The 26,622-nt window shown below is 36.5% G+C and overlaps 1 pseudogene; it reads left to right on the forward strand.

Annotated features, from left to right (window-relative positions):
• Window positions 1-3,514: 3,514 nt before the first annotated feature.
• LOC149131390 (uncharacterized) lies at window positions 3,515-24,840 on the forward strand (annotated as a pseudogene).
• The last annotated feature ends 1,782 nt before the right edge of the window (window positions 24,841-26,622 follow it).

The following is a 26,622-nucleotide window of genomic DNA, read 5'->3' on the forward strand; positions in this document are numbered from 1 at the left end:
TCACATACGCACGCACATCCAAGTATACGGGCATATACATACAACTAGTTACGCGTGTAATCGCGCAAGTATGGACAAATATATACATATATATGTATAGGAACTCTTATGCGCACGTACACACGTGTATATATACATAAATATACGTACATAGCATAAATAAATATGTGCATACATTCGTACGTAAAGCAGGACGCAGACGTCTGTGCACACACTCGTGTACACACGTAAGTAAATATATGTACGTATACATACACATATACACACACACACACACACACAAACACACACACACACACACACACACACACACACACATATATATATATATATATATATATATATATATATATACATACACACATACACGTACACATATATGCATATACACACATACATACACATATATATACATATATACATATACATATACGGATCTAGATTGCAAGATCATATGTCAAATACAAGTTATTCGAATATAGTTCCTCAATATTAATAGTTGTGGACACCATGTCTACATCAAGTTATGTATGGTTGTGATTGTAATATGTGAATGTGTGTTTGGCTGAGTGTAGGCATCTGGGTAATTGTTTAATGAATTTATTTATAATGCTCTCCTTGTTAACATTATCGCGAGTGACTCCTCGGATTATAACTGCCATTTCCAGCATATAATACTGTAAGGACTTGTGTGTCTAAGTATGAAATATGTAAGGTCGTATTTTGTCTTCGCTTCCTTAAGCCCAGATAAAATCGGACAGTGATGTTACATGTCTTTTAAGGATATTGCGAAAGTTGGCGATGCAGTTGCAGTATCGATTTTTGAAAAAATCGGCAGATGCCCCGATATATATACATGGAGGCCTTCTCTAGTGTTTATAGTGCACTTGTATATCACGTTCTTAGTCGTACATTAATTACCCGACGGACAATTGGAACTATCTCTGCATGAGCATAACTGTTTGATTTTGTTGGCTTGAGTACATCGAGCAATGGAGGAATTGGTTATGTTCGGGATGTTGGTTGTCAATATTATCGTTTTATTATCACTAGGTGTTGTCAGTTTATTATTTGAATTGCTGCTTGTGTTATGTTTTGGATGGTAATCATGGATATTGTAATTATTGCTCTATTGGTTGTTGGTATAATTCGAGTTAAAAACGTTGTCTTTGGGTCGGTCATATGAGTTATGGTTCATGTCGAGAAGGTTATTTTGAGTGCTGACTAATCTTCGCCTCAGTTTACGGTTGTTAATCTTATGAATATGGTGCTCTAAGTCTGATGGATTTGCATAGGATAGTTTTATAGTGTGACGGTTGAATATTTTGCTACACACTCCATTTTTAGGGAAGCAGCGATCAGGTGCAGTGAAAAATTGTTTCGCAATCTTAGATGAGCTGTTGGAGTTCCATATTGGGTTATACCAAAGGACGTCATAGTTTTTATATTTTAGGTGAGGTCTGTTTGTCTGAGTGCTTGGAGCAGCAATTGGATTTTGTGGCGTTAGGTGTTTAATTTGTTGTCTACTACAAGTTTTCTCCAACTCATGTTTGATTCTAATATGCCTGGATTTGGCTAGTCTTATCTTGTGGTTTGGGATTCTATTATCTAGGTTTTTGACTGTGTGTGTGTAGTTATTGTTGTATTTGGTAAGGTTGTTATAATGAATTGTATTTTTACTAGTTGAGTTATAAGAGTCTTTATTATTATTTCTACTACTTCTGGCATAATGGATTTTCTCACGGTATCCGGCCTTAGCTAAGGCTGAGTTATAAGAAGGTGCGTGTATGTTGAATATATTTTTATTTGCGGATAAATTGGATATTCTAGCCGAGATATTATTAACGAGTCCCCTAATTATTGATGGTGGATGATTAGATCCAACGTTGATGTAGTTTAGGTTCTCATTAGGTTTATGAAACAGTTGGTGTAGACCAGTATCCAAATAAAACGTAGCATCTAAAAAATAGACTCTACGGTATTCATTGGTGATGGAGAGTGCTTTATATTTAAAAAAAACTTTTTTTGTACGAATGAATTGACTGGTCTTCTCAAGAAGTAATCTCTTGTATTCTTTTCTACCTGGTATAGGTATGTCTTTGAGTGAGACGTCTAATACCATTTTTTCCATCTTCTCAGCGCGTTAAAGGTAAGTACCGTCGTCCGTAAAACGGGTGATGGTAGTTAATAATGGAAAAATTGTACAAAATGTATAAATAGTTGATGAGTAAAGCACCGGCACAGTTTCGATTACCTGTTGTTATCCGTAGATTTAAAGCAAGAATTTCGTAGTGGCGGTTGGGGTAATAGTATTAATAAAATTGGAGATGGAATGTGTAATAGACTTTATTGGGTACAGTATATGTTTCGACCCGTTCAGGGTCTCTTCAAGTACATTAATAAAAAGTCTCACAAGATATTACTTGAGTCGGCTTACATACCGTTATATCAAGAATGAGTAAAATCAGAGAAAAATTATTGAAACGCAAAATATTCAAATATGAACGTGGAATGTATACAATTCTAGTTTAGAGAAAATGACGTAATGAGCTTTCACTTTTGTAACTGTTAAGAGAAAGAAAAGGAAGTAGAAGTTGAAAGGAAAATAATACTTAGACAAAAATTATTTTGTTCGTGCTTAGACGCATATATACATACACACACACACACACACACAAACACACACATATATATATATATATATACGCACATATGCATACGCGCTCATACACGCACACCCAAGTATATGGGCATATACATACAACTAGATACACGCGCATACGCGCAACTATGTACGAATATATACATATATATATGTATAGGAACTCATATACGCAGGTACACACGTGTATATATACCCAAATATACGTACATAGCATAGATAAATATGTGCATAGATTCGTACATATATTTATGCATAAATACACACACACACACATATATATACGTCGGGCTTATTTTAGTTTCCGTCTACCAAATCCACTCACAAGGCTTTGGTCGGCCCGAGGCAATAGTAGAAGACACTTGACCAAGGTGCCATGCAGTGGGACTGAACCCGGAACCATGTGGTTGGTAAGCAGGCTACTTACCACACCGTCACTCTTACGCCTATATATATATATATATATATATATATATATATATATATATATATATATATATATATATATATATATATATATATATATATATATATATATAGATAGATAGTCGTTAGTAACTGAATGGCATATTTGACTCGATCACAAAGATATTCGTTACTTACCCAAGACATATCTTGTTCCTCAGTACAAGCTCACATGTAGAAACTTGTGAAACCGATACTAGATGGAAAGATAGATAGATAGATAGATGGGTTCCATCGACAACTCCTTACGTTCAGTCCTGTGCATCTCATACAGATACAGAGTGACACCAAACGAAGAGGTTACTGCAGTAGACACATGCCACCATCCATCATGTTGAAGGTGACGCCGGAAAGAGAGAAAAGATCGAGACGAAGACGAAGGAAGACATGGCGCTGTACGATCCGGAACGACATAATAGTGACAGTCGTTGGTCGGAGTGGGGTCAGGAGGAGGGCGAGCAATCGGGGCTGTCTAAAGAAGGCTCGTTACAACTGGCAATGTTCCAGTTGATCCGATCAACGGAAGAGTTTACTCGAGAAATTAGCGTGCAAGTGGCTGAGTGTTCCATAGAGACGTGTAGCCTTAACGTAGTTCTCAGGGAGATTCAGAGTGAGGCAAATTCTGACAAGGCTGCCCTACTTTGGGTTACAGGTACTACGCATGTTTTTGACTGCTTCAGTATATATATATATATATATATATATATATATATATATATATTATAAATTAACTACCAACAAAAATAATTGGTAAGCTAACTCAAAAAATCATCACCAAAGTAGCAGAAAAAAACGACAGTGAAGGTATGCAGACTCTTCAAGAATCGATCCTTTTGGTTATATTAATAATAATAAAGGAGTTACGACGCAAAAACGTATATATTCAAATGAACATATTTATCTTCTTCAATATATATTTCAGTATAAAGAATTCATTAAGAGACTTAAATCAAAATTTCTTTACACATCATTCAGGAATAAATATAATATCAGAAAAAAATACATTCGGTTTAAAAATACAAACCGTTCATGACGAAAAAATTTCACAATTACATATATATATATATATATATATATATATATATATATATATATATATATATATATATATATATATATATATATATATATATATACATATATATATATATATACATATATATATATATATATATATATATATATATATATACATATATATATATATATATATATATATATATATATATATATATATATATATATATATATATATATATATATATATATATATATATGCATGCATTTATGTATGTATGTATTGTGTTTGCGTTCTGCCCACCCATGGTCGCTTGACAACCGATGTCGGTGTGTTAATGTCCCCGTAATTTTGCGGCTCGGCAAAAGAAACCGATTGAATAAGCACTAGGCTTACAAAGAATAAGTCCTGGGGTCGATTTGCGCGACTAAAGGCGGTGCTCCAGCATGGCTGCAGTCAAATGACTGACACAAGTAAAAGAATATGTATATACATATTTTTCTCTTTTCTCTTTTCTCTTTCCTCTGTGTGTGTGTGAGTGTGTGTATACACACTCACACACATATTTATACATATATACATACAGGCGCAGGAGTGGCTGTGTGGTAAGTAGCTTGCTTACCAACCACATGGTTCTGGGTTCAGTCCCACAGCGTGGTACCTTGGACTAAACCCGGAACTATGTGGTTGGTATGCAATCTTCTTACCACACAGACACACCAATATATACACAGACAGAGAGAAAGAGAGACAGAAAGAGATGTATGCATATACATGGACATACACACACATACACATATACGCATGTACGTATGTATGTATGTATGTATGTCTATGTATGCTTATGCATATAATCGTTCGTTTATTCCTAATGCATGGCTGTCAATAATCCGCTATATCATTTATATTTATTATCATCTCAACATAAATCACAAATCTACACATTTTTCCTACTTTTTGCAAAATAATCCGGTTTCTCGTCTTTTCTCTGTTTTTACAAACGCAAATATATTCCTTCGCTTCTCTGTTATTCTTCCGTCTCTTTCGCTCTCACCGTCTTTCGTTCATTCATTGAACCTCGAAGATTAATTTCTTAGACTTCAACTCTCTCCTTCTCTCTCTACTTCTCTCTCTCCTTCTCTCTCTCTCCTTCTCTCTCTCTCTCCTTCTCTCTCTCTCCTTCTCTCTCTCTCCTTCTCTCTCTTTCTCCTTCTCTCTCTCTCTCTTTGACACACTCTCTCTCCCTCTCTCTCTTTTTCTTTCTCATCTCTCCCTAACACTCTCTTTCTCATTTCTTCTTTCTTTCTTTCTTTCTTTCTCATTTCTCCTTTCTTTTTTTTTCACTCTCTATCTCTCTCTTTTTTTCTCTCTCTACCTTCTGCTTTTTTCTCTCTCCCTCTTTCTTCCTTTCTCTCACACCTCTTTCTTTCTCTTCATCCCCGTCATGTTCTTTCTCTCTCATTTTTCCTTCTCTCTCTCTTTCACTTTCTCCCCCTCATTGTCTCTTACCCTCTCTCTATCTCTCTCACTTCTCTTTCCTTATCACTCTACCTCTCACGTTATACTCTCTGTATCTCCTACTCTTTCTCCCTTTCCCTCTCTTCCTCACTCTTTCTTATTCTCACTTCCACTCTCTCCTTCTCTCTTGCTCCTTCACACTATTTCTCTGTTTCTCTCTCTCTCTCTATCCTCAAATCTTTCTCTTTCTTTTTCTCTTTCCATATCTCCTTCTCTCACCCCATCTTTTTCTATTTCTCATCTTCTTTTTCTCTCTCTTTATTTCTCTCTCTCTTTATTTCTCTCTCTCCTTCGCTGTCAATCTTTCACTCTCTATCTACCTATCTATCTATTTCCCTAAGTCTCTACCTTTCTGTCTGTATGTCTGTCTGTTTGCTCCTCTCTCTCTCTCTATCTCTCTCTCTCTCTCTCTCCCCTCTCTCTATCTATCTATCTATCTATTTCGCTAAGTCTCTATCTGTCTGTCTGCATGTCTATCTGTTTGCCTCCCTATCTCTCTCTATCTATCTATCTATTTCGTTAAGTCTCTCTCTCTCTCTCTCTCTCTCTCTATATATATATATATATATATATATATATAATTATTACAATTAAAAGGGTAAAGGTTTATCAATTTATTAATTTATGTGGTGAAGCAAATGTTTGCTGATCCCTTAATTATGTTTATATATATATATATATATATATATATATATATATATATATATATATATATATATATATATATATATATAATAATAATAATAATAATAATAATAATAATAATGAAAGAGTTACGACGCAAAAATGTATATATTCAAATGAATATATTTATCTTCTTCAATATATATTTCAGTATAAAGAATTCATTAAGAGACTTAATAAATTAAAATTTCTTTACACATCATTCAGGAATAAATATAACATCAGAAAAACTACATTCGGTTTAAAAACACAAACCGTTCATGACGAAAAAATTTATATTTCGCTAAGTCTCTATCTTACTGTCTGTATATCTGTTTCTTTGCCCCTCTCTCTCTCTCTCTCTCACTCTCTCTCTCTCCCTCTCTCAGTATCTATCTATTTATCTATCTATCTATCTGTCTATCTATCTATCTCTCGTTTATTTATCACTCTACATAAACAATACTCTACTGCATAAGTTTATTTCTCGAACGGAAATTTCGAAACTGGGTTCTCACTCCTAATGTATTTTTCCATGTAATTATTATTATTATTATTATTATTATTATTATTATTATTATTATTATTATTATTATTATTATATAAAAGCTTGACGGTATTTCGTCTGTCTTTACGTTCTGAGTTCAAATTCCGCCGAGGTCGACTTTGCCTTTCATCATTTCGGGCTCGATAAATAAAGTACCAGTTGCGTATTGGGGTTGATCTAATCACTGCCCCCTCCCTCGAACTTTTGGTCCTTGTGCCTAGAGTAGAAAAGTATATATATATGTTTGTGCCCGTGTTTGTCCCCCACCATCGCTTGACAGCCGATATTGGTCTGTTTATATCCCCGTTACCTAGTGTTCGGCAAAAGACTGATAGAATAAGTACTAGGCCTACAAAGAATATGTGCTAGGATCGGTTTGTTCGACTAAAAGCAGTGTTCCGGTATGGCCGCATTCAAATGTCTGAAACACAGTAGAAGAATGACAGACCATGTGTATGGATGTACCTGGGTATCTCGGAGGCGTGGGATTAAGCAGTGAGAGTATTCGTCTCACAATCCTAAGATTGTGAGTTCAATTCCAGGTGGCACGTTGTATTCTTCAGCAAGACACTTTATTTCTCCCTGTTTCAGTCCACTCAGCTGGGAAAAACGAGTTGTACCTGTAACTCATAGGTTCTCAAAGTGGGCCTTGAGACGGTCCAGGTCGGCACTGGTGCCTATGGGGGTGGTAGGGGTCGGTAGAAAAAAAGAAGGAGTTGGGAGGAAGGCAATGGATTAGGGGATGCTATAAATTCATTATAATCTTTTCTACTCAAGGCACAAGGCCCGAAATTTCGGGGGAGGGGTCCAGTCGATTAGATCGACCCAGTATGCAACTGATACTTAATTTATTGACCCCGAAAGGCTGAAAGGCAAAGTCGACCTCGGCCTCAGAACGTAAAGACAGACGAAATACCGCTAAGCATTTCGCCCGGCGTGCTAACGTTTCTTATTTCTTTATTGCCCACAAGGGGCTAAATATAGAGGGGACAAACAAGGACAGACAAAGGGATTAAGCCAATGAATCCGACCTCAGTGCATAACTGGTACTTAATTTCGACGGGCGTGCTAACGATTCTGCCAGCTCGCCGCCTTTATGGATTTATTATATTATTATTATAGTATTGTATACAAATTATATAATATTATATTAAATAGCAAATGATTCATAGTATATATAAATTAGTAAAATATAAAATATTTATTTATACATAAAAATAGGGGTGGTGGCGATGAGGGTATTATGTGGCTCTGAGGGGGGCGGTGGCCCAAGAAGTTTGCGAATCTCTGCTGTAATTCAAAGGGACCAGACTTGTCCCATTCTGTTTCGCGCTGAATCTCTCTGAGAACTACATGTAGAGTACCCGTGTCTGCAGAGTGCTCAGCCACTTGCACGTTAATTTCACGAGATGTCTCTTCCATTGAACGGATCAACAGGAGCCCTCCTCATCGCAACCGACGGAATGCCAGTTTCTTTCTCTTCTTTCTTTTTTTTTTTGTATTCTTTAATTCTTTTATTCTTTTATATGTTTCAGTCATTTGAGTGCGGCCAGGCTGGAGCACCGCCTTGAAAGGTTTTTAGTCAAAGTAACGACTCCAGGACTTATACTTTGTAACGTAGTACTTATTTTATCGGTCTTTTTGGCCGAACTGCTAGGTTACGGGGAATTAAACACACCAGCATCGGTTGTCAAGCGATCGCCGGAATCAAATACAGACACACAAATATATACATACACACATACACACACACACATATACACACACATACATATATACGACAGGCTTCTTTCAGTTTCCGTCTACCAAATCCACTCACAAGTCTTTGGTCAGCCCAAGGCTATAGTAAAAGACACTTGCCCAAGGCGTGACGCAATGGGATAGAACCCGGAATCATGTGGTTGGTAAACAAGCTTCTTACCACACAACCATACTTGATGATGTAGGTGTGTATGACACACCAACCACTGGACACTGGCTACTCTGTTGACCGATAATCCATTCATCGCTCTCTCACTCATTCACTCTCAACTCTGTCTCTCTGTTTCTCTGCCTCTCTCTGTCTGTCTCTCTCTCTCTCGCTCTCTCCCTCTCTTTCTACATACACATACATACACACCACACGTCCACTCACACACTAATAAACACACCACACACATATGCATGCATGCGCTCCACACATTCATAAAGTAGTCATGTACATATCTACAGACACATGCTCACACACACACACACACACACACACACACACACACACAAAATGCACGCACATACACAGAAATATGGGTGCATTTGTTAGTGTGCATGCACGTGTGTGTGTGTGTGTGTGCATGTGTGTGTGCTTGTGTGTGCACATGTGTGTGTGTGTGTGCATGTGTGTGCGCATGCGTGAATATGTGCGTGTGAGTGTGTGAGTATGTGTGTGTGTGTCTGTGCGTATGTGTGTGTGTGTGTTTGCGTGTATGTATGTTGCGTGACCTCAATTTTTTCCAAGTTCACGATGAAATATCTAGGATAATATCGATGATGAATTTCCCAATTATTCAACCAATTAACTTAATGTTGGTGACGTCAATAACGAGAATAATAAATAAGTGTTTAGGGGCCATTCTAATGATCGAAACCCAAATTAACATCTATTTACATAACAATTCTTTTCTGCCGGGGCATCGATTCCCGTGATATTCTTCGTGTTTGCAAGAAAACTTCCAAGACTGTAATATAAACCAATTTTCTAATGTATAACGAGAAAACGACAGTTAGACTCTTCAAGTGAAATTCTTTGCATGGATAAACAAGGAAACCCAGTTTCATTGTTAATATCTAATCTGTAAATGAAGGCAGCGATGAGGCAGGAATCGTTAGCACACCGGGCAAAATGTTTAAAAGATAAAGTTAAACCCTTCAAGTGGTTGTGTGGTAAGTAGCTTGCTTACCCAAGTTGCTGACTTCCATTTAGGATAGTTCCTGTTTGTGTCTTCAGCTAGTCAGACGTGCATTTTTCGTTCTGTGGATTACCTGCTTTCTTTGTGGAGAACCTGTGGGGGCTGGTGTGTTTGTGGGCTTGGGGTTCTTTTTCACAGATGTAGGGCCTGGTGTCTGTACAATACTGTCCTTTTTTTCTTTTTTCTTCTTCTTTTTGCTTCCTTACTTCACAATTCAAAGCAAAGTGGCCTTTCTTCCCACATTCATAACAGGTGGGTTTCTTCCCTTCCACCTGTATCCGAAGGGCCACATTCTCCCTCGCGAGTACCCGATCCGGAAGCATTTCAATATCTTCCGGTGCCCCCTGAATGATAGCTGAAATGCTCTGTCCCAGCCAGTTCTGGGGTGCAGAGCATGTATTTTGTAGGAACTTAATTTTCTCCTGCCTGTTAAACAATAATGCAGCCATCACCTCCCTATACAAGCAACTGAAGGAGAGGCGTCCTAAACTTACTAGAAGGCTGGCGACCCTACCAGGGTACTTAAGAAAGGAGAAGGAAGGGGCTGCCCCACGTGTGGTGAGGTCAGCCACAGCATCACCAGTCAAGACGCCGAACTGGCAGAATCGTTAGCACGCCGGGTGAAATGCTTAACGGTATTTCGTCTGCCGTTACGTTCTGAGTTCAAATTCCGCCGAGGTCGACTTTGCCTTTCATTCTTTCGGGGTCGATAAATTAAGTACCAGTTACGCACTGGGTTCGATGTAATCGACTCAATCCGTTCGTCTGTCCTTGTTTGTTCCCTCTATGTTTAGCCCCTTGTGGGCAATAAAGAAATGAGAACCCTTGCTTTTCCCCCTTGTTTTATGACTTTGCTTAACTTGGGATGCTGGAATGTGCGTTGTCTGAGCTCGAAGTCGAAGCAGGCCTGTTTCCTCGACGACCTCAGATCACATGCTATACATGTGATAGTTGCTTCAGAGACTAAGCTGGACAGTCTACAAACCTTCTCACCTCTCCTGAATGGCTATGAGAAAATCATGTCTCCTAGCCAGATCAGAGGTCGAGGGGGCGTAGTTGTACTCGTCCGAAAAGGCTTGTCTCTGCAGACAAGTACAGTCTATGTGGACCCTGAAGGTGGGCTGGTCGTCCTTGATATAACACACAGCGGTAAGACCTTCAGGTAGATCGGAATCTACAGGACCTCAAAAAAAAATAACGTGAACAGAAAGAGAAACGAGAACATAAAAAACACAGAAAACGAACTTGTTTTCGAAGAGCGAAAGAAACAAATAGAGAAACGAGACAGTCAACATAAAGAAGATCCCCTTCATCAGTTGTCCCCTGTTTCATCTCCTCCCCGTTTATACATATATATGTGTGTGTGTGTGTGTGTGTGTGTGTGTGTGTGTGTGTGTGTGTGTGTGTGTGTGCATATGTGTGTGTGTGTGTTTGTATATATATATATATTGAGAGAGAGATGTATATGTTCATATATATATGTATATAAATTATTATTATTATTATTATTATTCAGTGAGAGAGCAGCGCATGCCATCAAAGTGACAATGGGGTAAAATAAAGAGGCCCAATATACCCCTCATGACTACCCATCTGATAAGGGTACACCAGGCACATGCATCACAACCATATGTGCGTGACATTGTGATCTCATATCGAGATTAACAGCGCATGACCTCGCAGCGGGGTGGTTCCAGTTAGAATTTTCTTCAGATTCAGTAGCCCATCCCGCTCAAAAGGTCCTTGAATAAGGGTTGTTTAAGGATGTTGAAAGAAACACCCATGTTTCCAGAGGTGAATTATTCAAACCCCAAAGAATTCCTCTCAACACATGGCTATGATGCTCCCCTACTACTTCTGCTCATGATCAGAGATGCACATGTCGTCAGCCACTAAGTGACATGCTCAATTGGTTAAGGTCAAGCAACATACGAGCAAATCTGTGGTATTAAGCAGAATATTTGCTGTAGCCCATCTTTTATAGTATCTTTTATTATTATTATTATTATTATTATTATTATTATTATTATTATTATTATTATTATCATCATCATCATCATCATCATCATCATCATCATCATCATCATCATCATCATCATTCTTCTTCTTCTTCTTCTTCTTCTTCTTCTTATTATTATTATTATTATTATTATTATTATTATTATTATTATTATTATTATCATCATTATCATTAGTTAATAAATCTTATGGCAAACACCTGTTAGTTCGCCGGTAAAGCATGTTCACTGTCTCAATGTTCGTTGGGTATTTGATTAATGAGACGGAAGATGGAAGATATGAGAATCTTTATTGGTCACTATAATTGTTTCGACCCTTCTAGAACCGATCTCTTGCAGGTGGAACACTATAGAACTAGTTTAGGTGTATCCGCCGATGTAGATGTGTCTTCTCAGGTGATTTCAAGAGGTATCTCGTTAAAGTAAACTCTGTTTCGCAAGATTTCTTCTTGGTCTTCGTATATAGAAATGGCAAATTAAGAGATTCAAGTTCATTCATATAGAAGCTCCATTTCCATATACGAAGGCCAAGAAGGAATCTTGTGAAACAGTTTCTTTTAACGAGATACGTCTTGAAATCACCTGAGGAGACACACCAACACCGACAGATACACCTAAACCAGTCGTACAGTATCCCACCTGCGTGGGATTGGTGGGTGGAAACAATTGTAGAGATCAATAAAGATTTACATATTTTCCGTCTACCGTCTCATTATGTGTGTGTGTGTGTGAGAGAGAGAGAGAGGGGGGAGGGGGAGGGAGAGAGAGAAAGAGAGAGAGAAACGAGATGACAAATGAATAAATGATTATCTTATGAAATTCATTAGCTTACAGGTGTTTTCGCTATAAGATGCCTGAGTAACACCTTACAGCTTCATCAGACACGACGGATTTCTTTCAGTTTCCGTCTACCAAATCCACTCACAACGTTGTGGACGGCTCGAGGCAATAGTTAAGGACACATTCCCAAAGTACGGTGCAGTGGGACAGAACTCAATGTCACATACTTTGGAAGCAAGTTTCTTAATCGCACAACCACTCCTGCGCCATAGAAGAAAATGTAACTTCATGAAAAATTCCCCAAAATTCATTAAATTTTTGCGTACTACATGCAAATCTTCATTCTTGAACTGCAATTAATCATCGTGTTCGACTGGAGACTAATAGGACCCCCTTAAATTTCTACGTTAATTTGAGCGAAATGATTCGCTACACATTTTTTGATCTAGTTTATATCAGACGACAAATCTGCAATTTCTGTTATATCCTATTACTTTCAAATTCTGGTATAAATCGAGCAAGTTCAGGCATAGGTGCTTATCGATTATATTTTATCGACTTCGAAAAGACGACGTCGACCTCAAGGGAATTTGAACTCAGAACGTGAGGACAGACACAATGCAGCGAAGCATTTTGCCTGCCATACTAAAGATTTTGCTAGCTCGCCGCCTTAAGGTCCATTATCATATTAATAGTTTACTTAGTATGATGGTATAAGCTCTTATATGAAAGGAAGATGGCGGCTATGTGTACTGACTTCGTTGTTCAGTGACACATTTATTGCTTCGTAGGAGTTAATCCAATAATAACTTTACGCGGTGGACATTATATTCCCCACTCCATAATACGCAAACTCTTCAAAGTCTCATCAGTTGAAGCCAGTCTTTCTTCAGTTTTCCATTGCATCTTCTTCAATATATTATCACGGCGATCAACTAATAAAAACTGTTGACACATCCGGTAAGAAAAGATTTCGGGAGAAATTGGAAATTTTTCTCTTCGTTTTCTTTTGTGGCTTCCTGCCGCTAATTCTCTGTCGTCAGTATGTCGTCATTTTCTGTCACGGCTGTTGTATGGAACTAAGACATACTGCTAAAGGCTCTTTCAATATCATTGTATTGAAGTGTCCCTATACATTTCTACCTCTCACCTTTGCTGTAATTCTTCGATATTGGTACGATCGTCTGCTGCGTCTCACTACAACCTAGTCCTTGGATTTCTTTGGTTTTCTTTTTGTTTTTGTTTTTCTAATCTCATTCAAAAGACATTTGAATGATTATACTGGATAATACTGTCTGTGAGTTGTAAAGAATCTAATGAGTTTGGTTCTTATTCCAGAGAAGTGAGAATATATAGAACTGCAGTGAACCTGGTCGCAAAAGTCTAAGTATATTTTCCGCCGGAACTGACTGTTTTTCCTTTGGTGTTGAGTTAAATGTCAAGATGGCACAGTCATTAAAACATGGAATACAATGTGTTCACAGCGTACTGCGTTCAAATCTCATTGCGGTCAACTTAGCTTTTCGACCTTCCAGGTTGATTTTCATAAAGTACCAGGCGTGCGTGTGTGGTAAGAAGTTGCTTCCCAACCACGTAGTTCTGGGTTCAATCCCACTGCGTAGCACTTTGGGCAAGTGTCTCCTACTATAGTCTAGGGCCGACCGAAGCCTTGTGAGTGGATTTGGTAGACGGAAACTGAAAGAAGCCTGTCGTATATATATATATATATATATATATATATATATATATATATATATACGTATATATATGCATGTACTTATGTGTGTGTGTGTCTGTGTTTGTCGCCCCACCATCGCTTGACAACCGATGCTGGTGTATTTGCGTCCCTGTAAGTTAGTGGTTCGGCAACAGACACCACACCGATAGAATAAATACTAGGCTTACAAAGAATAAGTCCTGGGATCCATTTCTTCGACGGTGCTCCAGCATGACCACAGTGAAATTACTGAAACAAGTTAAAGAATAAAAGAAGAAACCAAGCATGGTAGATCACCGGAACTTTGATGGAAGTTGGACGAGATTCCTTGCAGTATCCATTCTGGCTTTTTGCGCTATAACAGCAACAGCCACCAGCATTGATGATAGGGGTACCAAAGTGTATTACATCGGCTCGACCCAGCCCGGCCCTACGGCAGTGGTTGTCGCTACCATGGAGGACAATGTTATCGTGAAGAAAAAAACAGAGTTGTATGCAGAGGTAACAAACCATGATATAAAATTATTTTTGCTTAAGCTTACACACATAGATGTAAATAAATGAATCTCTCAATAACTAATGGAGGCCCCTCAAATGTTGTTGACGAACGATTCAATATGTGATAGCTAATTTTTCTTCCTCCATTGGTTTATTTCCATCAAAATGAACAAGAAACCCTGACATCCTTTAAACGTCGGCGAAAAATCAATAATTTCTTTAAGACAAAATCATCAACCTACCGACATAGCATTCCGATGTTTAATCAACTTTAATAAACGATAACAAAATCATAACAAACCTAATTTCACCTTATATATGTAAACACACATACACACACACACACACACACACACACACGCACACACACACACACACACACACACACATATATATATATATCTATGTATAAGTGTATACACATATATTTATGCATAAGTATGTATGTATGTATGTATAAGTATATTGCGCATATATTTATGTATAATATATAAATACCGTATCTGTATATATCTATCTATATATACACACATATATATATATATATATATGTGTGTGTATGTATATATATATATATATATATATATATATATATATATATATATATATATATATGCATGTATGTATATATATATATATACTTGTATATGTAAAAGTCTATATATAGATGTACACATATATTTGTATGTATATATACACACACACGCACACACACATACACACACACACACACACACACGCGCACACGCATATACATACACAGGTTCCAAGCGACGAAAGGAAAAGGACAAATATAATAATAGAAACAGAAGCAAAGCACTTTCAAAAGTCAGATTTCAAAAGTCAAAAACCACGTGACCATACGAAATTATTTCTTGACAGAGAGACTCTAATTCCTGCTGGAATTAATTTCTATTCTTTGAAAATGATAAGAAATATATTTAAAAGAAATTATTGTATGATAATTTTTATTGATCAGGTGTGTAAATAAATTATATAAGTTTATAAATGAATTATACGAATATAGGTTTGGTAAATGAACTTTCACAGAATTTCCGATAGCATTATCATTTGATATTTTTTATGAGTCGAATTTGATTCTAGGAATTATGTTTCAATATCTGAAGAATTTTTTTTTTATTTTCAATGGAAAGCAATTTTAATATTCCCCAAATAGTTATCTTATTTCTTTTAATCATTTTGGTAATTAGACCGTTTTAGTAACGCTGGGACAACACCTTAAAGAATTTCTCGTCGAACGAATCAAACCCAGTTCTTTTGTTTTTGTTTGTAAATCCTGTTTATTCTATGGGTCTCTCGCATGGAAGCGCTAAGTTACGGGGACGTAAACACAACAACACCGGTTGTCAAGCGGTGGTGGGGAATAAAGACAGACAAACACAAAGATACGCTCACATATATATACACATTTATACGACAAACTTCGTTCAAATTTCGTATGTTGATGTTCTTTTACTATATATATATATATATATATATATATATATATATATATATATATATATATAAACTTACAGTATAAGGGTTAACGCATGCGGCCTGCTTGTTTCTTGCACCTAGTTTACCATTTTGTCCATGTTCTTTTGCCACGTCATGCACCCAGTTATGTATCTATATGTACATGTGGATGAAGGTATATACATACATGTACATATATATGCATATACTCATATATTGTTTATATATATATATATATATATATATATATATATATATATATATATATATATATATATATAGTTGGAATTTACAAAAAGACAAACAAAACAAAAACGAAGACAGGTGTGTAAATAACAAAAGATGTATTAGTTTAACACTCGTGAAGGTGAGAAAGTCTTTTACATTTCGAGCCTACGCTCTTCAACAGAAAGGAACATAGAAATAATCAGAGAAAGAAAATAAAAGGTTTACTGGCGAGCGATCGTAATCCCAAAAGTAAGGTCTCCAAAACGCTGGGGTAGCAGGGAAACTGCGCGCGGCTATTGGTAATACTGTTCTGTTTGTTGTGCATGCACTCGTGCCTACCCCTGCGCCCGCCTCACTGCAATGCTCAGTCCTGGCTTGGCAGTCGTATCTGATGGAGCTCCCGATCGACGCTACCGTCAAGTGTGACGTTCGCGCAGTTATTCGGCTTTTGAACGCAAAAGGCATGAAACCGATTGAAATTCATCGCTAATTAACGGAAGTGTATGGCGAGTCGTGCATGGATGTCAAAAACTCCGCAAGTGGTGTAGGGAGTTTGCAGCTGGTGGTACTGAAATTCATGACGAAGAAAGAAACGGGCGACCATCGTTTTCCGACGAGACAGTCGCGAAGGTTGAGCAAATCCTGTATGAAAATCGGTAGATCACTTTTGATGATCTCCGCATTTTGGTTCCTGAGATTTCACGAAGCGCCATTCATAGGGTTTTGAGTGAAAAGTTGCAATATCGGAAGGTGTGAGCAACTACGATAAATTACTAATATTACTAAATATTCGGTAGAAGATAGCTTTTACCGTGCTTTTATTTATACGATTTTTTTAATTCCATGTTTATCTCATTCATTAAAAAACATCGAATTTACATTCGTGCTACCTCGCAGTGAATGAAATTTGATCAACAGCAAATATATGTTTTTATTTTTATTCTTTATAGAATTAAGGATAACATCACTGTAATGATTTTATCAAGCGGTCAGCGTGAAATGAAAACCTTGTATGTAATATGATATACTACATTGATAATTATGTATATTATTATCAATATAGAATATAATATTACATACAAGGTTTTCATTTCACGCTGACCGCTTGATAAAATCATTACAGTGATGTTATCCTTAATTCTATAAAGAATAAAAATAGAAACATATATTTGCTGTTGATCAAATTTCATTCACTGCGAGGCAGCACGAATGTAAATTCCATGTTTTCTAATGGGTCGTACGGCAAACAATGAATGAGATAAACATGGAATAAAAAAATCGTATAAATAAAAGCACGGTAAAAGCTATCTTCTACCGAATATTTAGTAATATTAGTAGTTTATCGTAGCTGTATACAAATAGCGAACAATACAATAGAGAGAGTGAGAGACTTCGCCGTTTTTACATCAATACCGGAAGTTGACATTGAGAAACCTTTTCAAAGAAGTGAATCATAAATATAAAGTAATATTTTTTTAATTTTTAATAATGTTCTCTAACCGGTAAATTAGCTGCAAAAATTTATTAAATGCAGAATTATTTCCGGACTTAGCGCGCCAGATTGAAGACATTTGAAATGATACACTGAATGTAATTTGTATAACTCTACACGTGCTCCCTTTCGGGTGGACGTCTTGTTTCTAGTTCTGGAAATTGCATTGCGAATCGACGGACTACGCTGACAATCCTGCAGATATTTACTTGTGTAAATTTTAACAGGTGAAACCATGGTACGTAGGTTAATCGTTTTTTTATTTAGTATTTTTTTCTTTTGTCTTGCCCTGTTACAGTCTGTTGTGTCGCTGAATTTTTACTGAGAACATATATTTTTTTTCGTGGGTAGATGATTCGGCATCTATTTCTAGCATATAGGAGTCCACTTTTGCTGGTCATTCCTCTTATTTTTGTATATATATATATATATATATATATATATATGTGTGTGTGTGTGTATATATATATATATATACATGATTGATTCTCTCGTCATGAACACAAATGAGGATTTAGTAAAATAAAGCGGTAATCATATTCTATTAACATATTAACACGCATGTGTCTTTTGGGGCCTGGTGGTGCCCTGCAAACCTGTTGGCAAATAAAACAAGTTGAGGACCCAGTTTTCTCGAGTGGTTGTAGATAGATAGATAGATAGATAGATAGATAGATAGATAGATAGATAGATAGATAGATACATGCGAATGTATGTGGTTACTTATGTGTTCTTAGACCTGAAAGGCTCTGAAACGGTGCGTCTTTAAGAAAAATGAATTTGGTTTTCGAAATTTGTCTCCCAAACAGAAAATCTTCCGTGAATAATAATGAAAAACGCGAACATTTTGAAATGAAGAATAAAGATGAGGTTCTCCTGGAATAAAGATGGATGCAAGACATAAGTTATATACACATAAAGATAATATCTTCGGACTTAAATAATACCGAAACTGCGCTGATTCTAGTTTTCATCGTTAACGAGATGTATTCTGTTTATTGTTCTTTTCCTTTTGTTGTTCCGATGTATTACTTTCATTTTCACACACACACACACACACACACACACACATACACGCGCGCGCACACACACACACATATGCATGTATATACATGCATATCTATATACGTATTTATGTATTAATATATTTACGTATACATATACGTCGCCATGATTGACCGCAAGCTCCAAAAGAATTTTTATTCTGTCTCTGTTTACTTCCTCGTGTTCCTTTCTGTTGAAGAGCGTAGCCCCGAGACGTAACAGACTTTCTCACCTGCTCGAGCGTTAAACTAATACACCTGTTTGTTGTTTATACACGATTGTTGTGTACACGATTAATTCTTTATTCTGTATACGTTTTCATGTTGTCTTGCCCGCTTATGTTCTGGTGATTGGTGAATTTTTTTCTGGAGAACATTTTTCTTTGTGGTTGGGTCGTTGATATCTAGTATATCGGATGTCCACTTAGTGGTCATCCCTTCTTATACGCTTGTAATACAATTTTTCTGAATTTTCAGATTTTTCTGAATTTTCAGATTTTTTATATGCTAGCCCACTTAATTTTAAATTGAGGTTAACTGAATTAATATTCAATTTATCACCCTCAATATATATATATATATATATATATATATATATATTAATATAAACATCATATGCATGTATATAGAAGCACACACTCGCGCACACACTCGCGCACACACTCGCGCACGCACATACACACACAGATATATACATATATTCATACATATCCATGTATATATTTTTATGTTCTTATTCATGTCTTGTTAAAATTTTTTTTTTATTAACGACATGATTTTACCTGAAGTATTCATCAATACCAATAATGTTATTGATCTTTATCATCGGAGCAGGAGAGACGGTCGTCTACACAGTTATTACTAATTATATTTTCTTTTGTCATATTAGTAACTTTATCACGATCTACCATTAGCTACGAACTGTTTACACCAGTTAATTTCCATTGCTATTCCATATTGCAAAAACATCGTTGCTGTTTAACGTTCATAGATAATCATAGATTATGATTAGATTTCATGTTGGGTCATGAATATCATAAAATTCATTATGCATTTTTCATTTCTCGTTTGTCAGAGAGATGTATCTAGGCCAACCGAGGTGAAATCATTTGATCCAGTTTATACATATAAAATCACTGAGATCGGGGCATTTTCTTTCAACGTTGAAATGTTATCAAATAGCAGAGGAAAGCGCGGTTTGGATTTCGTTTCTTCTTCTTCTTCTTCTTCTTCTTATTATTATTATTATTATTATTATTATTATTATTATTATTATTATTATTATTATTATTATTATTATTATTATTATTATTATTTATTTTTTTTTATTGTTCAGTAGTTTTATTTTTATAACGTGCTTTCACTTCACTACCGAGCGCAGCTCTGTGCGCCTTGGATATGTGCTGTGGTTTGCTGTGGTGCTCTTATGTTTACTGTATAGAAAGTGTTTTGCGTAGAATGTGTGCAGTACCCAGTAGTGCAATTTTCTGTATGTTATATATATTTGTAAGTCCTGGTGTTTTTGTTATGTATTTGTCTGAATATTTTTTTATTATACCTAAGGCACCTACTATGATAGGAATTGTTTCTGTTTTTAGACTCCACATTCGAGTTATCTCTATTTCCAGGTCTTATTATTATTATTATCATGTTGGTCTGTCTAAGGTTCGGCCTTATTCCTGTTAGCGATTACGTATATAGGGGGTTACTACCTGTAACCTGAGTTATCCACAAGTCTTCAGCAGTTTTGATAGACGAAAACTGAAAGAAGCCCCCAGTATATGTGTGTGTGTGTGTGCGTGTGTGTGTTTGTGTGTGTGTGTGTGTGTGTGTGTGTGTGTGTGTGTGTGTGTCTTTGTGTCTTTGTGTTTGTCCTCCATTACCGCTTGTCAACCGGTGCTGGTATTTGCGTCTCTGTAGCATAGCGGTTCGGCAAAGGAGAACAACAGAATAAGTTGTTGTTGGCACTCCGTCGCTTACGACGTCGAGGGTTCCAGTTGATCCGATCAACGGAACAGCCTGCTCGTGAAATTAACGTGCAAGTGGCTGAGCACTCCACAGACACTTGTACCCTTAACGTAGTTCTCGGGGATATTCAGCGTGACACAGTGTGACAAGGCTGACCCTTTTAAATACAACAGAAACAGGCAGTAAGAGTGAGAGAAAGTTGTGGTGGAAGAGTACAGCAGGGTTCGCCACCATCCCCTGCCGGAGCCTCGTGGAGCTTTAGGTGTTTTCGCTCAATAAACATTCACAACGCCCGGTCTGGGAATCGAAACCGTGATCCTATGACCGCGAGTCCGCTGCCCTAACCGCTGGGCCATTGCGCCTCCACACAACAGAATAAGTACCAGGCTGAAATAAAAAAAACTAAGTCGTGGGATCAATTTCTTCGACAAAAACCCTTCGAGGGTGTGCTACAGCATGGCCGCTATCAAATGACTGAAATAGAAGTAAAAGAATAAAAGAAGACGTGCCTGTATGTTGTGATTCAGAAATATTGATTATACAATCGCTGGGGAGTCAAGACCGTCATTCTTCGTAGAAGTTGTGTTCCTCATCATTGTCGATGGTCACTGAGAAGACTTCGCATTTTAGCAAATATTAATGATTATTGATGAAGTGAATACTGGTGAAACATTAGGCACGAAGAGATTCGATATATCAATGCAGGCATAGGTAATTTAGTAATTGATAAGCATTTAATTAATTTTAAGTACTGGACTTTCATTTTCTCTTGGGATGGTCTGAGATAATTTAACGTTTAAATGAAATCTAAAGTTTCTTTTTCCAAGAAAATTTACAATATTGGACAACGCAGGGCGATACACTTTATATTTACCGTGTTTTTGAAATTGCCAATCACATCGTTAGTTGTTGTAGTTAAAAAGAGATGAGATATAAAGTTCCGTTTGAATAAACAAACAGACGATGCTACTGGCATCTGGAATTCATAATTGGACAGAATAATTACAATGTGGCCTTGTAATTTAATTATTTGTTGATTTGTCCGCGACACATACTAATAGATAATTAATTTACAAGGACAACCACATAGTGTGATGTGTTGTGGCCAATAAAGAGTATTTCATCTTTGTGGAGTAGTATCTGAATCAAGTTTGTTCATGTGAAATCAACCCCCCCCCCTCTTCTGTACTGGTATTACAATTGACTGTAAGCAATGATTGCTAAGAAAAGCATACATTATTAACAACACAGTCGACCCTTAATGGTACATTTCACGGGGGTACGGCAGCACATGTTTGTAGATATATCATAAGAGAAGATCTGCGATCCATCTTGAATGGAATCAAAATCTCCATCAGACAAAAGATTTATTTATAGACAACACGTAATAAGTTTTACTCAGAGACGAAGTTATGATCGTGTGTGGCTAAAATATTCGCTTTACATTTACGTGGTTTTGAGTTCAATCTCACTGTACAGCAACTGGTCTAAGTTTACTTTCCTATAGTCCTGGGACGACCAATGCTTTGTGATCGGATTCGAGGATTTAATAGACAGTCACTGTGCGGAAACACACTCAAGATAGATAGATAGATAGATAGGCGAGCTGGCAGAAACGTTAGCACGCCGGGCGAAATGCTTAGCGGTATTTCGTCTGCCGCTACGTTCTGAGTTCAAATTCCGCCGCGGTCAACTTTGCCTTTCATCCTTTCGGGGTCGATTAAATAAGTACCAGTTAGGCACTGGGGGTCGATATAATCGACTTAATCCGTTTGTCTGTCCTTATTTGTCCCGTCTATGCTGAGCCCCTTGTGGGCAGTAAAGAAATAAGATATACAGACAGACAGACAAACAGACAAACAAACAGATAGATAGATAGATAGATAGATAGATAGATAGATAGATAGACAGATAGATAAATTTTCCCCAACAAGACAAATATTTATTAAACGCAGGATTTAAATCTGAGCTACAATAAGTATCCACTTCGGAAACTACAGTAATCGGACGACCTTATATACACACAGACATGTATGCAAGCATACATACATGTATATACAAGCATGTGTGCAATGACACACACACACACATACATACAGACATATATACATACACACATAGGAAGGGATGTTGAAAGCTTCTTGGGATTTGTGTAAAAGAAAATACAGAGAGGAGGATCAGTTAATTATGATTTTATTCAACGTGTTCCCCTCTCATATCCACTCTCTCATTGCAGCGATCCTTCGGTTTTTCTAAGCCCTGTAAAAGAACGCAGAAAGTTGGGCTCTCCAGCCAGGACTTTCGCGACACCTTTAAAATCAAGGAACTTTTCAGCACCCCCCCACCTCGTATACAATTTATAAGTTTAGAGAGAGCTATATGTAATCGCGCGAAAATATTGGGTTAAAAATAGAAAAATGGGAACACACTACAAAGCGTTTATGAATCCAATATTTACATTCCTCTATCTGTTTCGAGATTCACGGTTCCCCAAAATTATATATTTATATATATGTATACACACAGACACAGACACGCACACAACACGCACATACACACACACATATATATATACATATATATATTCGTGTGATTTTAAATGTCTTGCCCGCTCACGTTTTTGGTATGCTGCTATATTTCATGTTGAGAACAATTTAGGTCTTAATAGACACAAGATGTGATCTATTTCTAGCGCATTAATTGTCCACGTTAGTGGTCGACGTTATTTTAATATATATATATATATATATATATATATATATATATATATATATATATATATGTATATGTGTATATGTATATGCACGTCAGTATATATATATATATATATATATATATATATATGTGTATGTATGTATCTATGTATGTGTATATATTATGGTTATGACTCTTTGATTTTGTTGGAAAGCAAACAATTTCCTGTATCAAAAGTCGATAAATAATTTTATATAAGTAAGGAAAATAATAGTATTTTAAGGATTTCTAAAAAGAACATCACCCCCAACTGAAGAAATCATGCAAAATTCTAAGGGGATGTTCATAATGCGTACTCAAGTTTTTACCAAACTCGGTGTGTGCTGACTTAATGCAATGCAGAAGTAGCATATCTCAAATTTCAGCTTTTAATTTTAAGTAGTTTGGGAGTTGTAGAGTTTTTAATTTGTTACCACTTAGGCCCTACTTTAGGAAATATCCTCATCTCCTTTTTATTTCTGTGACGCTAAAAACTCTAACTATATTAACCGTTTTTCAGAATAGCAGGCTTATCTAAAATCGTGTCTCATAAGCGAAGTGCTTGTGCCACTCAAAGAAACAAAATAATCTGGATGAAAAATCTCGCGCAATTTCAAGACTGACGTAGGAAAAGAAGATATGTTCCTCTAGAAGTTGTTTTCTTTGGAAATCAACAGCAGAATATCAACGAAACTTCAAATTGTCGGTTGCTACCTGTTCCTTGGAGGTACCGTCAAATGAAGGAAAGAAAGAACAAATGAAATTTCGGAAGAAGTATCATTTTTATGGCAAAAGAAATTAAATTTCCCATATTTATCAATTCAAAATTTACAGGAAAAAGTAGAAAAAGTGCTGAATATCTACGATAAATATGTAAAATGAGGCAAATACGATTCATTGAAAGGAATTTTTGACATTACAAAGGAAAACGGTGAATGCCTGTGCAGTGAGGATAGAAGGTTATATTGTCTTCAGATTTAAAGCAAGAGACAGGTTGGGTACGCAACTGGAAAGGCAACCCGTTCCAAAACTATTCATCCGCCCAAAAGAAGCAAAGTGTCTTTAATACCAACTTCAACCAGAGCTACTCCAGTGTCATCGTCCACGTCAAGAGCAGAGACTGAAATTGATTATCAAGAGCCCGAAATATCGGATGAAGAATCCACACAAACAGGGAGGAAGTAAAGCAAAACTAGAACTGCAACGAAGTTAGTAATATCTTCCAAGCTATCAACCCAAAAAGCAGCAACAGTTTGTCGATAATTAACTCGAGATGGAATCAATGTCGAGACTCCTTCCCAATCTGGTATATACAGATCAACTATCATAGAAGCCGTTAAACTAAAAAAAGAAATGAAAAAATACTATATTTAGAAAACTGGTCATCGCATTTTGATGGTAAACGTATTGATGACCAAGAATACCAAGTGCTAGTCTTAAAGAATGAACAGAGAGATTCCTGAAGTTAAGTTAGAAGCACTCCAATTACCAAAGGGAAAGCCGACACTGTTGTGAAAGGAATGCAGTTGTTTTAGATGAATACAATTTATGGAACTGTGTAAACATGATTGTCGCTGACACAACAAGTGTGAACACTGGGAAAAGAAATGTCACTGTCATTCAGTTGCAAAGATTATTTGCTCAAAAAGGTTTGAAAGAACCGCAATTCATTGGTTGTCAGCATCATATCCCAATATTGAGTATATATTCATCCCAGAGCTTCTAAGTAATTACGAGACACTCCAGGCTAATTTCAACAACGGTGAAGAAAAGATTACTGAATCAGCAGGATGGTAACATGACATGAAATTTCTATTTCATTTGACTAGAGTTTTTCGTTTTTTTGAAGAAACGGGAAAATTTCCTACTGTCAAGTTTCAGAAAAATACACAACTTAAGTAATTGCAGGATGGAATTCTGGAGGAATACTAGCTCTTTTGGCATTCATTCTTCTACCAGAGAAAAGAGTTTTGCTTCTTAATGTTTGTCGATTCATCTCTTACAGCTGGACAGATTTTTGGTTTACTGACCGAATGTTCAATGCACATGATTATCAGAAGTTATGTGTTAGCCTGCAAGTTCATAAAAATACATTGACCTCTGTAAAGGACTTTTGGAGTCGAGAACCCTCAATACTGAAAATTCCCAGAACAAATCAGAGTACAGAACGGGCAATCAAGTGCCTTCAAGATCTTTATGATGTTTGTAAAAAGGAGGGTGCCATTTGCTATCTCGTGAACAATATTTAGACATCTTGCGTGTCTTCCACTGGTTCAAAAAATAAATTTGTCAATCTACTTCATTTTCGTTTATATAGAAAGGATTGAGCAAATGGCACTCTTCTTTTAATTTTGACTCTATATCTTCAAGAGGAGTTACCTCAATCCTTTCTATATAGACGAAAATGAAGTAGATTGACAAATTTATTTTTTGAACCAGTGGAAGACACGCAAGATGTCGAAATATTGTTCACGAGATAGCAAATGGCACTCTTCTTTTAATTTTGACGCTATATCTTCAGGAAGAGTTACCTCAATCCTTTCTATATAAACGAAAATGAAGTAGATTGACAAATTTATTTTTTGAACCAGTGGAAGACACGCAAGATGTCGAAATATTGTTCACGAGATAGCAAATGGCACTCTTCTTTTAATTTTGACTCTATATCTTCAGGAGGAGTTACCTCAATTCTTTCTATATAAACGAAAATGAAGTAGATTGATAAATTTATTTTTTGAACCAGTGGAAGATACGCAAGATGTCGAAATATTGTTCATGAGATAGCAAATGGCACTCTTCCTTTAATTTTGACTTTATATCTTCAGGAGGAGTTACCTCAATCCTTTCT

The sequence above is a fragment of the Octopus bimaculoides genome, chromosome 22 (assembly GCF_046866305.1).
Source record: "Octopus bimaculoides isolate indiv1 chromosome 22, ASM4686630v1, whole genome shotgun sequence".
NCBI lineage: Eukaryota > Metazoa > Mollusca > Cephalopoda > Octopoda > Octopodidae > Octopus > Octopus bimaculoides.